A 14,970-nucleotide genomic window follows, 5' to 3' on the forward strand; every position below is an offset into this window, starting at 1 on the left:
CGCTGCTCCAAACAAGTCATCGTGGAATTTTCGCTATAACTTTTTTTTTGTGACGTTTCAGAAGTCGCAAAAAAAACCCATTTGAGAAGAAATTGCGTTGAACCTTGGGTCCGAATTTCAGACCTTTTCGCGTGATATTTGTGGAGATATGATCTGAGGAAGTTGGTCTTTTTGCAGACTCCTGAATTACATTCAAAACAGGTGACTTGGGGAAAATCGTCATAACTTTCTCTCTGGGAATCAGATTGAAATTTCATTAGAAGGTACAGAAAGAGGACAGACTGTAGTTTCTTGTATATCTTTTTTAGAACCAAAGATCGAAAATTGTACACGTGGCACTTCATACAAGTTCGCTCTTCTGGAAAGGTCTATAATCAGGTCATCTTGGGAGATTGTGCATAACTCTCTCTTGGAGAATCCAATTTGGATCAGACTGGTGGCATTGGAAAGAGGACATAGAGAGCTACTACAGGTCAAAAAATTAGAACTAGATGATTGGAAAGTACAGAGATACATCAGAGGCAATATCGAGCTCCTACAAAGTGAAAAAAGGTGTGTAGATTTTTTTAAATTCATGCTTAAGCTTGGTTTGAAAATTTATTTTGAAGGAATTCAAAGGGCATAGTAGAGCATTATTATCGGTAACTGATGCCCCGAGGAAAGAAAATGCAAACACCTAGTAAGGAACCTGAAAGCTCTAGCATGACTCATGAAGAAGAGGAAGAAATGCTACATGATATATCAAAATTACAAGAACAAGTGCAATAAATGTCACGCTCACAAAAGTTAACAGAAGCTAAGATAAATGGCGTGGAAGCTAAGATGAATGGCATGGAAGCTAATATGGACAATTTGAAGATAGATTTGAACACAAATTTGAAGACAGGTATGGCAGATTTGAAGACAGATTTGACAAATTTTCTACAAGAAATACTTACTAATGGTGAAAAGGTAGTAAAGGAAACTCATGATGAGAACAAAAGAAATGTTAATCATGATTCCATAGACGCTAATGTTGGATCGAAGAATCACCATATTCCAAAAATCAATATGAGGAAGTTTGATGGCAAGGATCCCGCCACATGGATATTACAGATGGAGCAATTCTTCGATCTCAATAATGTGCAAAACGCACAAAAGGTACGTATGGAAACTGTATATTTGGAACCAAATCAGTTTGTATGGTATAAATGGCTTTGTTCTCGTAAACAATTTATCACTTGGGCAATTTTTACGGAAGAATTGATAGCACATTATGAGGATACAAAAAGCAACACTTTTTTTAGCCAATTGATAAGTCTCAAACAAAAGGGTTCAATAATGGAGCACATTGAGGAGTTCCAAAAATTGAACATAAGGGTAAAAGATATTCCAGAGGAGCATAGGATTGATGTGTTCATAGGGTCTTTAAAGGATAATATCCAACATGATGTTTGCCTTTGGGAACCTGATTCATTAGAGAAGGCATTCAGGTTAGCAAGAAAAATGGAAAGCAAAATTATGGCAACTAGGAAGCATACCACTCACAACTATAAAGGCGGAAGTGTTGTTGCCCCTAGTCTTCCACAACCTACAAGGTTGACACCACAACAATTGGAAGAAAAAAGAGCAAAAGGGCTTTGTTACAATTGTGATAGCAAATACACAAAAGGTCATAAGTGTGCTGAGAAGAAATTATTCTACATAGATTGTGAAGAAGAAGAAGAAAAGGAGAAAGAAAGGTCAAAAGAAGAGGATATACTCCAGGAACAAAGCCTAGATGAAGAACAAATAAATCTGACCATATCTTGTAATGCATTGGCGGGAATTACCACTCCTCAAACCATCAAGATAGAAGGACAAATCAAGAAGAAAAAGGTAATAGTGTTGATTGATTCAGGAAGAACCCACAATTTTATTCATTGTAGGGTAGCAAAAGAATTGAATTGCTTCCTATATCCAGCACCAGAGTGTCAAGTGATGATTGCAAATGGAGGAACAATAAATTTATCTGGAAAGTGCCATAATATCAAGCTATCCATGGGAGAATATGTATTGACTAGCCCAATGCTTTCCATTCCAATGGGAGGTGCTGATGTTGTACTAGGAGTCCAATGGCTACAATCCTTGGGTACAATAGCTTTTAATTTTCAAGAACTTTTCATCAAATTTTCTATGGAAGGAAAGGAAGTTGAATTAAGGGGTATTGCAGGGAAACCAGGAAAGATAATCAGCTCTAATGGCATGACAAAGCTTCTAAAAAAGGAGCAAAGAGGTGTAATTGCACAATTATGTTCGCTAGATGTTTCCACATTGGAATCATCTATTTCTCCAGATCTCCAAAAAGTCCTGGACAATCATTCCAAGGTATTTGAGACTCCCAAAGGTCTCCCACCTATTCGTGATCATGATCATGCTATTCATATAATTCCAGGAAGTGTTCCTCCAAACATCAGGCCGTACAGATATCCCTATGTCCAAAAAAGTGAAATTGAACGTATGGTTGCAGAAATGCTAGAGGCTGGTATAATTCAACCGAGTCAAAGTTCTTTCTCAGCTCCAGTAGTATTGGTGCACAAGAAGGATGGATCATGGCGCATGTGTCCGGATTATAGGGAGCTCAACAAGCTCATTATTAAAGATAAGTTCCCCATTCCTGTCATTGATGAATTACTGGATGAATTGCATGGATCAATTTACTTCACCAAGTTGGATCTTCGTTCGGGATATCATCAAATCAGAATGAAGATTGAAGACATTCCGAAAATGGCATTTAGAACTCATGAGGGTCATTATGAATTTTTGGTCATGCCTTTTGGCCTTACCAATGCACCTTCAACATTTCAAGGTTTGATGAATTCAATTTTCAAACCATTCCTTAGAAAATTTGTGTTAGTATTTTTTTATGATATACTAATCTACAGCAAGACTTGGAAGGATCATGTTGAACATGTTGACAGGGTGCTACAACTATTGGAGGAGAAACAATTATTTGCAAAAAGATCCAAATGTTTCTTTGGAGTCCAGGAGGTGGAATATTTGGGTCATATTGTATCTCATGAAGGAGTTAAGGTAGACCCTAGCAAAATTAAAGCCATTAAGGAATGGAAAATCCCCACATCCATAAAGCATCTGCAAGGATTTCTTGGGTTGACAGGGTATTATCGCAAGTTTGTTAAGAATTATGGGAGAATAGCAGCACATCTAACAACATTATTGAAGAAAGATTGATTTTCATGGACTCCGGAAGCAACAAATGCCTTTGAACATCTTAAAGAGGCAATGTGCCAAGCACCGGTCTTAGCTACACCAGACTTCACAAAAACCTTTATTGTGGAATGTGATGCTTCAGGAATTGGAATTGGTGCTGTTCTAATGCAATATGAAAGACCCATTGCTTTTGAAAGTCGTCCAATCAAGGGAAAGTTTTTAAGCAAAGCTATTTATGAGAAGGAAATGTTGGCATGTTGGGTCCCTATAATACTAGTGATTACCCCATTACTATTGTAGCTATACCCCTTATTTATATTGTTGTGCCCCTATTACCCCCATGTTGTTATTTCTGTGCCCCATAGAATCCCTCTATTGTTATTTTTGTGGCTTTATATTATTATTGTTAGGTCGGCTGGATTATATTGTGACTCCTTAGACTCCTATATATAGAAAGGAGGTTTTGTCATTTGTATCATCCAAGAATTGTTCATTTATGTAATGTAAAGGAGGTTGCCCCCTCGAAGAGGCTGAATTCTAAGGCGTGGATCTCTCTTTTCTATCTTTTTGTGAGCTGGTTTCATAACATTTGGTATCAGAGCTTTGGATTCTAGGGTTTCGCTGCTCCAAACAGGTCATTGTGGCATTTTCGCTATAACTTTTTTTTTTGTGATGTTTCAGAAGTTGCAAGAAAAACCCATTTGAGAAGAAATCACGCTGAACATTGGGTCCAAATTTCAGAGCTTTTCGCGTGATATTTTCGGAGATATAATCTGAGGAAGTTGGTCTTTTTGCAGACTCCTGAATTACATTCAAAACAGGTGACCTGGGGAAAATCATCATAACTTTCTCTCTGGGGATCAAATTGAAATTTCGTAAGAAGGTACAAAAAGAGGACGGACTTTAGTTTCTTGTATGTTTCATATTCAAAAGTTGAAACAGTGACTCGTGGCATGTCGTACAAGTTCTATCTACTGAACTATTCTAAAAGCAAGTCACTGTGGGATATTTCACATAACTCTTCCTTGGAGAATCCAATTTGGGTCAGACTTGTGGCATTTGAAAGAGAACACAGAAGGATACTACAAGTTGAAATTTCAGAACTGGATGATCCAAAATTACAGAGATACATCAGATACAATATCATGCTTCTATAAAGTGAAAAAAAGGTGTGTAGTTTTTTTTTAAATTTTTGTGTAAGCTTGGTTTAACAAAATTCAAAGGGCATAGTAAAGAATTATTATCGGTAACTGATGCCCCGAGGAAAGAAAATGAAAACACCTAGTAAGGAACCTGAAAGCTCTAGCATGACTCATGAAGAAGAGGAAGAAATGCTACATGATATATCAAAATTACAAGAACAAGTGCAACAAATGTCACGCTCACAAAAGCTAACAGAAGCTAAGATAAGTGGCGTGGAATCTAAGATAAATGGCATGGAATCTAAGATAAATGGCGTGGAAGCTAAGATGGACGATTTGAAGATAGATTTGAAGACAGATTTGAAGAAAGACATGGCAAATTTGAAGACAGATTTGAAGACAGACATGGCAGATTTGAAGACAGATTTGACAAATTTTCTACAAGAGATACTTACTAATGGTGAAAAGGTTGTAAAGGAAACTCATGATGTGAACAAAAGTAATGTTAATCATGATTCCATAGATTCTAATGTTGGATCAAGGACCCACCATATTCCAAAAATCGATATGAGGAAGTTTGATGGCAAGGATCCCGCCACATGGATATTACAGATGGAGCAGTTCTTCGATCTCAATAATGTGCAAAACACACAAAAGGTACGTATGGAAATTGCATATTTGGAACCAAATCAGTTTGTATGGCATCAATGGCTTTGCTCTCGTAAAAAATTTATCACTTGGGCAATTTTTACGGAAGAATTGATAGCACATTATGAAGATACAAAAAGCAACACTTTTTTTAGCCAATTGATAAGTCTCAAACAAAAGGGTTCAGTAATGGAGCACATTGAGGAGTTCCAAAAATTGAACATAAGGGTAAAAGATATTCCAGAGGAGCATAGGATTGATGTGTTCATAGGGTCTGTAAAGGAAATATCCAACATGATGTTCACCTTTGGGAACCTGATTCATTAGAGAAGGCATTTAGGTTAGCAAGAAAAATGGAAAGCAAAATTATGGCAACCAGGAAGCATACCACTCACAACTATAAAGACGGAATTGTTGTTGCCCCTAGTCTTCCACAACCTATAAGGTTGACACCACAACAATTGGAAGAAAAAAGAGAAAAAGGGCTTTGTTACAGTTGTGATAGCAAATACACTAAAGGTCATAAGTGTGCTGAGAAGAAATTATTCTACATAGATTGTGAAGAGGAAGAAGAAAAGGAGCAAGAAAGGTCAAAAGAAGAAGATATACTCCAAGAACAAAGCCTAGATGAAGAACAAATAAATCCGACCATATCTTGTAATGCATTGGCGGGAATTACCACTCCTCAAACCATCAAGATAGAAGGAAAATCAAGAAGAAAAAGGTAATAGTGTTGATTGATTCAGGAAGCACCCACAATTTTATTCATTGTAGGGTTGCAAAAGAATTGATTTGCTTCCTATATCCAGCACCAGAGTGTCAAGTGATGATTGCAAATGGAGGAACAATAAATTGCTATGGAAATGTTATGTATGTTGATGGCTTAAAGCATAATCTATTGAGTGTCAGTCAAATGTGTGTTCAAGGAAATGAGGTAATATTTCGATCAAATGGATGTATTGTTCATGAGCTTGATACAGGAGAAACAATGATCAAAGGCATAAGAACTCCAAATAATTTATACATACTCAAGGGAGGACAACAACAATGTTATCTAAGTAAGAATGATGAACACTGGCTATGGCACAGAAGATTGGGGGCATCTAAGCTTCTCCCAGATAAGGAAAGCATGCAAATATCAGGCAGTTCATGATCTCCCTGACATCAGAATTCCAGACAATACAATATGCAAATCATGTCAATTTGGTAAGCAAACCAGAAATTTCCCTGAGAAGGAAGGATCAGCTAGTAGGCCACTTGAACTGGTCCATACTGATGTATGTGGTCCATCTAGGAAAAGGTCACCTTGAGGAGAAGAATACTTCATATTGTTTATTGACGACTTTTCCAGGATGTGTTGGATAGGATTTCTGAAGCATAAAGATGAAGATTTTGAAAAGTTCAAAGCATTCAAAGCCTTGGTTGAAAACGAATCAGATCGCAGAATCAAATGCCTCAGGTTTGATCGGGGAGGGGAATTTACCTCGGATGAATTTTTCGATTTGTGTGAAGAACATGGAATAAGAAGGGAATTCTCTACTGCAAGGACTCCCCAGCAAAATGGAGTAGTGGAAAGGATGAACAGAATGGTTCAACAAATGGCTCATGCTATGCTTGATGAGTTTGGAACTCCCGCAACCTTTTGGGGTGAAGTTGCATTTGCTGTAGTTACTATTCTCAACAAGACAAATGTCCAGGTGAACAACACTCAAACTCCTCATGAAATTTGGTATGGTAAGACTCCCACGGTAAAATACTTCAAAATTTTTGGAAGCAAATGTTACATCAAAAGGACTGATGAAAACCTTGGCAAGTTTGAACCTAGAGCAGATGAAGGCATTCTCCTTGGTTACTCTCCCCACAGCAAAGGATATAAGTGTTACAATAAAAGACTTAGAAAATTTGTTGAAAGTATTGATGTAGTGGTTGATGAAGAAGGAAACATTCCTAGGCAGGTAAAATCCGAAGATTTCGAAGATGATGAGGACTATCCTTCAACATCAAATCAGACTTATGATGAAGAAGAAACCCATGAGGCACCAAAAGAACAGATAAGGATAGAAGAAAAGACTCCATCAAGGTACGTTCAGAAGAATCATCCAGAAACTCAAATTTTGGGGCAGAAAGAGGCAGGTGTACAAACAAGAAGAACTATCTCAGAAGCTTCAAGCTATCTAGCATTGCTTTCCTCCACTGAACCATGAAATGTAAGTGAAGCATGCAAAGATGAATGCTGGGTCAAGGCCATGAATGAAGAACTTGAGCAGATTGAAAAGGGTCAAGGCCATGAATGAAGAACTTGAGCAGATTGAAAAGAATAATACTTGGGAGTTGGTTCCTAGACCAAATGATAAGAATGTCATAGGAACAAAATGGATATTCAAAAACAAGCTGAATGAAAATGGAGATGTTATTAGAAACAAGGCCAGACTTGTTTGTAAAGGGTATGCTCAACAAGAAGGTATAGACTTTGAAGAAACTTTTGCACCGGTTGCCAGACTTGAAGCCATAAGAATGTTCCTTGCTCTTTCTAGCTTTCAGAAGTTCAAAGTATTTCAAATGGATGTGAAATCTGCCTTTTTAAATGGAGACTTAGAAGAAGAAGTGTATATTGAGCAACCAGATGGATTCATCCTTGGAAATGATCCAAAACTTGTATGCAGACTTAAGAAGGCACTCTATGGTCTTAAACAAGCTCCAAGAGCTTGGTATTATCATCTGGATAAATACCTCCATCAACAAGGTTTTTCAAAAGGATCAGCAGATAGCAATCTATATATAGAAATTGATAATGATAAATTGCTAATACTTGTTGTGTATGTTGATGATATCATCTTTGGTAGCAATGAAGAAGCCATGAGTCAAAAATTTGCTTTGGTGATGCAGAAAGAATTTGAAATGTCCCTACTTGGTGAGCTGACATATTTTATTGGTTTACAAGTCCAACAAAATAAAGACGGTATCTTTCTATCACAAACCAAGTACCTCAAGCAGATCTTGAAGAAATATGGCATGGAAGAGTCGAAACCAGTATGTACCCCTATGGTAACAGGATGTAGCCTCAGTGTAAATGATGAATCAGCAGCTATACATCAACCAACTTATAGATCCATGATTGGTAGTCTACTCTATCTGACAGGTACCCGAACAGAAATCATGCATGCAGTGGGAATAGTTGGAAGATTCTAGGAAAATCCAAAGGAAGCACACCTTCAGGCAGTTAAGAGGATTTTCAAATATCTTCAAGGAACACAAAACTATGGCTTATGGTATCCTAGAGATGCAGATCTCACACTTCATGCATATACAAATGCAGACTGGGCAGGAAGTGTGGATGAAAGAAAAAGCACTAGTGGTGGTGCATTCTTTATGGGTTCCAGATTACTATCTTGGTTCAGCAAGAAACAAAGTTCAATTGCTTTATCTATAGCTGAAACGAAATATGTGGCTGCTGCATCTTGCTGCACACAACTCCTTTGGATGATGCAAACTTTGCAAGATTCTCAAATCACTTGTACTCCACCTATCTCCATTTTATGTGATAATACAAGTGCAATCAGTATTTCCAAGAATCCTGTCATGCATTTGAAGACCAAGCACATACCTATCAAATATCATTTTCTCCGAGAACAAGTGCTTGAACAAAAGGTCAAATTGGAGTATGTTCCCTCCAAGGAACAGGTTGCTGATATACTCACCAAACCACTGCCCGGGGAGACATTTGAATACCTCAAACAGGAGTTGGGAGTAGTTGATTCATCATCTTGCTGTTGAAACTTATTTGTTTCAAAGAAAAGTGGTTGTACACTAGTTTCATGAGGAGCATCCGCGTATATACGCCAGTTTCTGTGGATACAGTCGCGTATATGTTGGTTTGAAGGAAATCAGTGGGCTAGACTCAGGATGAAAAGAGTTTGATATGGGTCTGACAGAGACCATCTGGCACAGGTTCAGGGGGAGCATATACTTCTAATAATGCATTGTTGGCATTATCTTAGAAGATCTTGGTTCAATTTCACATTTGTTTTTGGTTTCAGGTGGAACAGGTGATGAGGAAGAACATGGTTGCTGCTCTAAATGATGATTGACAGATGTTGCTAACGATACTTTTTGATGACTATCATAGTCTTGTTGTATATATTTTGTCTCGATGTCATGTATTTCTTTTCTTGTCAAGGTCATGTAACGGCCTACTTTGGTTTCCCCACTATGCCTAGGATGGATGATGTAATGTTCTTGTTTTATCTTGTGTAAACTTTTGGTGTATCCCCACTTGGTTGGGTGGATGAGTCAATATAGGTATATCCCCACTTGGTTGGGAGATGGATGTATGTATGAGGCTTTGGTGTTAGGAAGGTCATTTATGATGTATAAAGTCATGTATCTTCTTGTAGAACATCTTCTTGCAGACCTTGCCTACAGTCAAGGGGAGCATGGATAGCTCAGCAGAGTAGAGATTTCAGCATAAACTCAGGGGGAGCATAACCCTTTGCACTTGATGACAAAGGGGGAGAATGATTTTGAGTGACTTGGGGTTGCCATCAAGTCCAAAAGCAGATATTTTTAGCATTATGACACAGGTTTGGCGCTATGACACAGGTGTTGTCCTTGATGGCAACTCACTCAAATGATAGATCATTGTTTACGCTCTTAGAATGAAAGAGAAAGAGATATACGCAGTTTCCTCTTAACCAAGTTGCGTATACACGTGGGTTTGACGATCAAAAGGCACGTATACGTATGCACACACTTTCATGCAAGGAAAAGCGTGTACATGTGGGAAAACTTATTTTTGGTCCATGGTATTTAGTCCTTGGTATTTGGACCTATGGTTTTGAACCATGGTATCTCGTCCGAAGTGTTGAACCCAGGTATTGGGTCCATGGTATTGATTCTCTATGGTTTTGGACCTTGGTATTGAGTAAGGCCTAAGGCTATAAAAGGGGAAGGAGATCATTAGGAAAATGCATTCACTCAAGTATTGAATATCTGATGAAGAGCAAGATCTAGAATACTGGTCATTGGGTAATGGTGCATAACTGGATCTGAATCAAGGAGGAACCTGAGTGCTGGAAGAAGGATAAGTTCTATTGATGGGTCAAGATCTTAAGGCTTGAATGGTTCAACACAGAAGATGCACGTATACACGTTGGTTCATTAATTCAAAACAACGTATACGCAGGTTGGCCTTAATACATCAGCGTATGCACGTAGGTTATGCATATTGAAGTAGCGTACGTCTCATGAAATATGTTTTAGCTACTTCTGTTTATTGTTGCAGTGTTCTATGTTCATGATTGGTTTTGGTTACTGTCATTGTATTCTGGTTACAACTTTCTGAGAAGTGATTGGTTGATTCAGTATTGGTTTGTACAAAGGAGATTGGTTGATGCAGATATACTTGATGTTTGATTGATGTTATTCATGGATCCAGTCTGAAAATTTATGAAATGTGGTCCCTGGAAGAAAAGAGAAGGTTGTAGCCTTCTGTAGGTCAGCACCTACGTACTAGTACCTCAGCTAGTACAAGAGCTAAGGGGGTTGTAGATCCCTTCCAGGAGAAGCTGGAGAATGAGAGAAGGTTGTAGTCTTCTGCAGGTAGCAGCCTACGCATTGGTATAGGACTGCACCAGTACAGAAACATCGTAAAAAGAAGTTTTAAATTAAAAGAAGATAGAGATGAATTACAGCAGGTGGTTTTCACCCACATTGGGTTTCCACCTTATATCTTGTGTTCTTATGTGTGACTGCCTGCTCTGTTTCACTGTTCCTGGTTACTGTTTATATGGTTTGATGCATAGATTAATGATCAACATTTGAAGAATAATTTAAATTACAAGTCTGTTGGTTATACGTTGGTTTCCTTAACTACAGTTGCGTACATACACATTTTTTACTAACTGAAGTAGCATATACAAATCTGATTGTGAAATGAAAAATAATTGACCTGATAATACCGATTCACCCCCCCTCTCAGTATTATTTCCAACATATTGGCTCCCCGTTGGGTAGAGGGTCGTAGCTTAGGCTCCCTCTTATTTTAGATTCAATAATGTTCAAGCTATGAGCAAGAACAATTAAGAGATAAGCAAAAATAAGCAAGAGATGAGAAAATATGAGAAGTGATGACATTTGATGATGAGATACTTGAGATTGGATATGATTTTATGACAAGATTCTTGCGATGATTACATGATGTACTTGGAATTTCTCCTCAGATGAGAGGGAGTGTTAATTTTGCAGATCATTGGTAAATTCCAACCATGGGATGAGATTCCCCTTTTCGAGAGGACCAAATTTGACTATTGAAACACTCAATTTGGACAAGGGAAAGTGTATTTTTGAATTAAACCCCACCTGTGCATATTTGATCTGGTCGGCCCAAAATGAAATTGGACACCCTTGGAAGGCTATAAATACAAGTGAAATGAACCTCATTTGGACATATTCTTGGATCATTCTTCTATTCTCTTTCTTGTTTTTGGCTCACACATGTATGAGGCAGGTTTTCAAAGATTGGTTTACTCAAGTTCGAAATTGCAGGGTCCAAAGCTCGCACCTGTGTTCTAGGGTTTTGGTTCTCATCCGCATGCATGACGCATGAAATTTTTGGTCATAACTGTAGCCACGCATGCCTATGTGTGTAGTTGAAGGGTTTCAACTGCACGTAGGTCACTCTCTTGGTGCGGTTGGGACCTAGGGTTTGGTTTTTTAGTTGACCGCAGATTTCACTCATTGACCATATGGTTCGATAGTTGACCGTAGAAAATGACAGTTGATTACAGGATCTTGAATCAAGGTTTTGATTATTAGCATTGTTGGGATCATTTCATGAATATTGTTTAGTTGCTGTTGTTGGATAGTTGTATGGATGAAGACATGGATCATTGTACTCTCATTTGTTGAATCATTCAAAGAAAATATAATAAGAAGAAGAATTTGAAAGGGTTTTCCACATAGTGGGTTTTTCCTTGGTCTCTGACCAATCCTGGTGTCTCTATGTGTGAATTTTTTTCTTCTATTGTTCCTTAATGTTTCGCTGCATTGATGATGACATTGTTCTTTCTATATAGTTTCATATGCTGCTGAATAATGATGTATATTTGAATAATGTTATGATGCTATGGGGTGAATTGAATATGGAAATAATTAAATGCAACTATCAAAGAAAAGAACAATATAACCCTTTAAAAATTAACATATTTTATCATCTCTTGTTCTTTGATCATCACTTTTTGTTCTATTGTTGAACCTGTTGTTGTTGAATCCATGATTGTGGTTGTAATTGGACCTTAAGCATCTCTTTTCTTGTACTTTCACTTGAAAACATCAAAATCATTTGATGGAGGCTCAAGTGCCTTTCCTTGCACATATTCCAAAAAATCATTGTCTTCTAGTATAACTTCCAACCTAATTTTCCAAGCAGAAAAGTTAGATGAGTCACCCAACTTCTCATTATCCTTGATGTAAGAGGTAGACATATTGACTACATCAAAGAGGACATCCCAAATTCTTTCAAGAATGATTTCTCTTGTCTATTTTTCCTTGGGCTTGTCTTCACCTTAGCTCTGATACGATGTTAATTTTTCATTGTTCTATGTTGTTACAATCACTTTAACCCAATTATTTTCTTTAATTAGCAATATTTCAACACAATTTATGCTTCCAATTATCAATACAATTGTAGATATAACAATAAATGCAATAGACAATAGAAGAAAATCAAGAGAAACAAGAGACACAAATATTTGTTCAAATACTAATGAAAAACCTCAGAAGGGGGAAAACCCTTTCAAATTATTCTTCTTATTAGATTGTCATAAATGTTTAGAAAAGAGAGATTACAATGTTATAATTAACCAATCACAAGACTATCCATCAAAACAAACCAAACAAAATCCAAGAGATGAGCCCAATAGATAGATCTAATTCAAATCAAATTTTCCAAGCTTTTAGTCGATGGTCAAAGTCTGTGGTCAACTGTGAAAATATATTAGGTCACCGTTGCATGTATCTAGTGACCTTGTGAGTGATTGTAGCTCTCCAGCTACAGGGAGCACCCTATCAAGCGAATGAATACAGCTGAGAATTCCATGTTTGAACCCTGCGGCTACAGATCAAATTCCATTCTTCACATGTGCCAACTCGAACCATGCAATTTCGTACATAGATGAACCAATTTCACGCACAAACCTTAGACCAATGTGAGCCAAAACAAAAAAGAGAGAGAAGAAGATGCTTGTTGATGATGTCCAAATGAGGGCCACTTGAATTGTATTTATATGCTTCCAAGCGTGTCCAATTTCTCTTTAAATATGACCTGTACTTTTGTGCACATGTGGGTTTCCTCTAAAATAATTTTTTCCTTAACCAAATTAAATTCTTCCAAGGGATATGAGGGGTATATCTTGATGAGGAATACTCTCCAAAGGAGGGAGTTTTTCCCCGAGTTTCCAAATTAAAAATAAGACTTATATTTTCATTTTTTGTATGGCATAAATATTTACTTTTTATTCTTTCATCAATTATTAATATTGACCATTATAACTTTCCTGACTTCGACCCCTCTACAGCAGTCATCTCCAAGCTTCCCATTTGGGTCAGGCTCCCGAATCTTCCGGCACATTTTTGGGATTTCTCTGTCTTCCTAGCTATTGGAAACACATTGGGACGATACCTGGCTACAGATACCTCAAGAAGGGAAAATGGTCTCTACACTTATGGCAGACTGTGTGCAGAAATAGATATCAGCAAAGGACTGCCGGATCAGATTAATCTCAAGTTTGGAGATTTCCATTGGACTCAACCACTGGATTACGAGAACACAGCCTTCCGTTGTCGCCATTGTCATCAAACAGGGCACCTTCAGAGTACATGTTCACAGCTCAAAGATAAAAAGAAAAATCTGAATCGTAAGCCCAAATCCAAGAGATGGAATTCTTTCGAACCACCCCGTCCGCCGGACGATTTAGGCTTCTCGAGTTCGGAGGAGGAGGAATCTGAGGAAGATGTGCAGGTTGATGAGGAAATTGAAGCTGATTTGCAGAATGAGGAAATTCCGGAGGACGCCCCCTCGGCTCACCCGGAGGCTCCCTCTAACCAGCAGATTTCTCAGAAACGTTCCCATTTCTCTTTGTCCTCAGACTCTGACAAGGATGATCAGCCATCAGGACAGAATAATCTACAACTTGTCATGACACAGCCAAGCTCCACTGGGTGGATAAAAGTGAGCAAGAAAAAAGGCAAAAAATGTCGACTTGCAGGAAACAACCCTTCGGGGTAGCCTTTTGATCAGTACTTTACTTTGTATTCCTTTGCTTTCTATGACCTGTCCCTTGTCTGTCTATTTGGAGCAAGGTTGATTCCCTATCACCTTCAGCTCCATCGCTTCTCTGCTAAGCCTGTTTCCAGGCTTGATTGTACTATATTTTCCATTTCTTAATAGAATTAGTCTTTATTCAAAAAAAAAAAAATATTGACCATTATAACTAATATTTATTAGTGAGTTATGATTTTCTGGTACAGTTGGTTGAGAACTAGTGCACTACATTTATACATTGCAAACAATTTGATTGGATGAAGCCATGGATAGAAAGGTGTGAAAAATCTCATGGTACGTTATCATGGAAGTGGGTGTTTGCATTGGTTAAAGGAGCTCATCGTAACTGAGATTCCAATCTTACGTAGAGGGAAATTGATTGAGCAAATTGTTTGAAAGATAAATAGGCAAGAATGCATTTTCACCGGTCTAGAATATTTTATTAAGTTATTTTATAAACATATTATTAATGTGAATGCAAGTGTGTTTTTTTTAGATACTTTCTAAGTTATATGAATATGTTTAGTAATTAGCAATGCATATTGTAATTGAAACACCACAAGGCTATGTGGTACAATGGTCATAACTTTTGCATCAAAAAGTTGGATGAAAAGAGGAAAGATTCTGATTGTGGGATATCCACATTCTTCCAGGTCACTAATGTTTCCTCTA

This window comes from Pinus tabuliformis, chromosome 9 (assembly GCF_031772625.1).
Source record: "Pinus tabuliformis cultivar Carrire ecotype Pingquan chromosome 9, CPIR1, whole genome shotgun sequence".
Lineage (NCBI taxonomy): Eukaryota > Viridiplantae > Streptophyta > Pinopsida > Pinales > Pinaceae > Pinus > Pinus tabuliformis.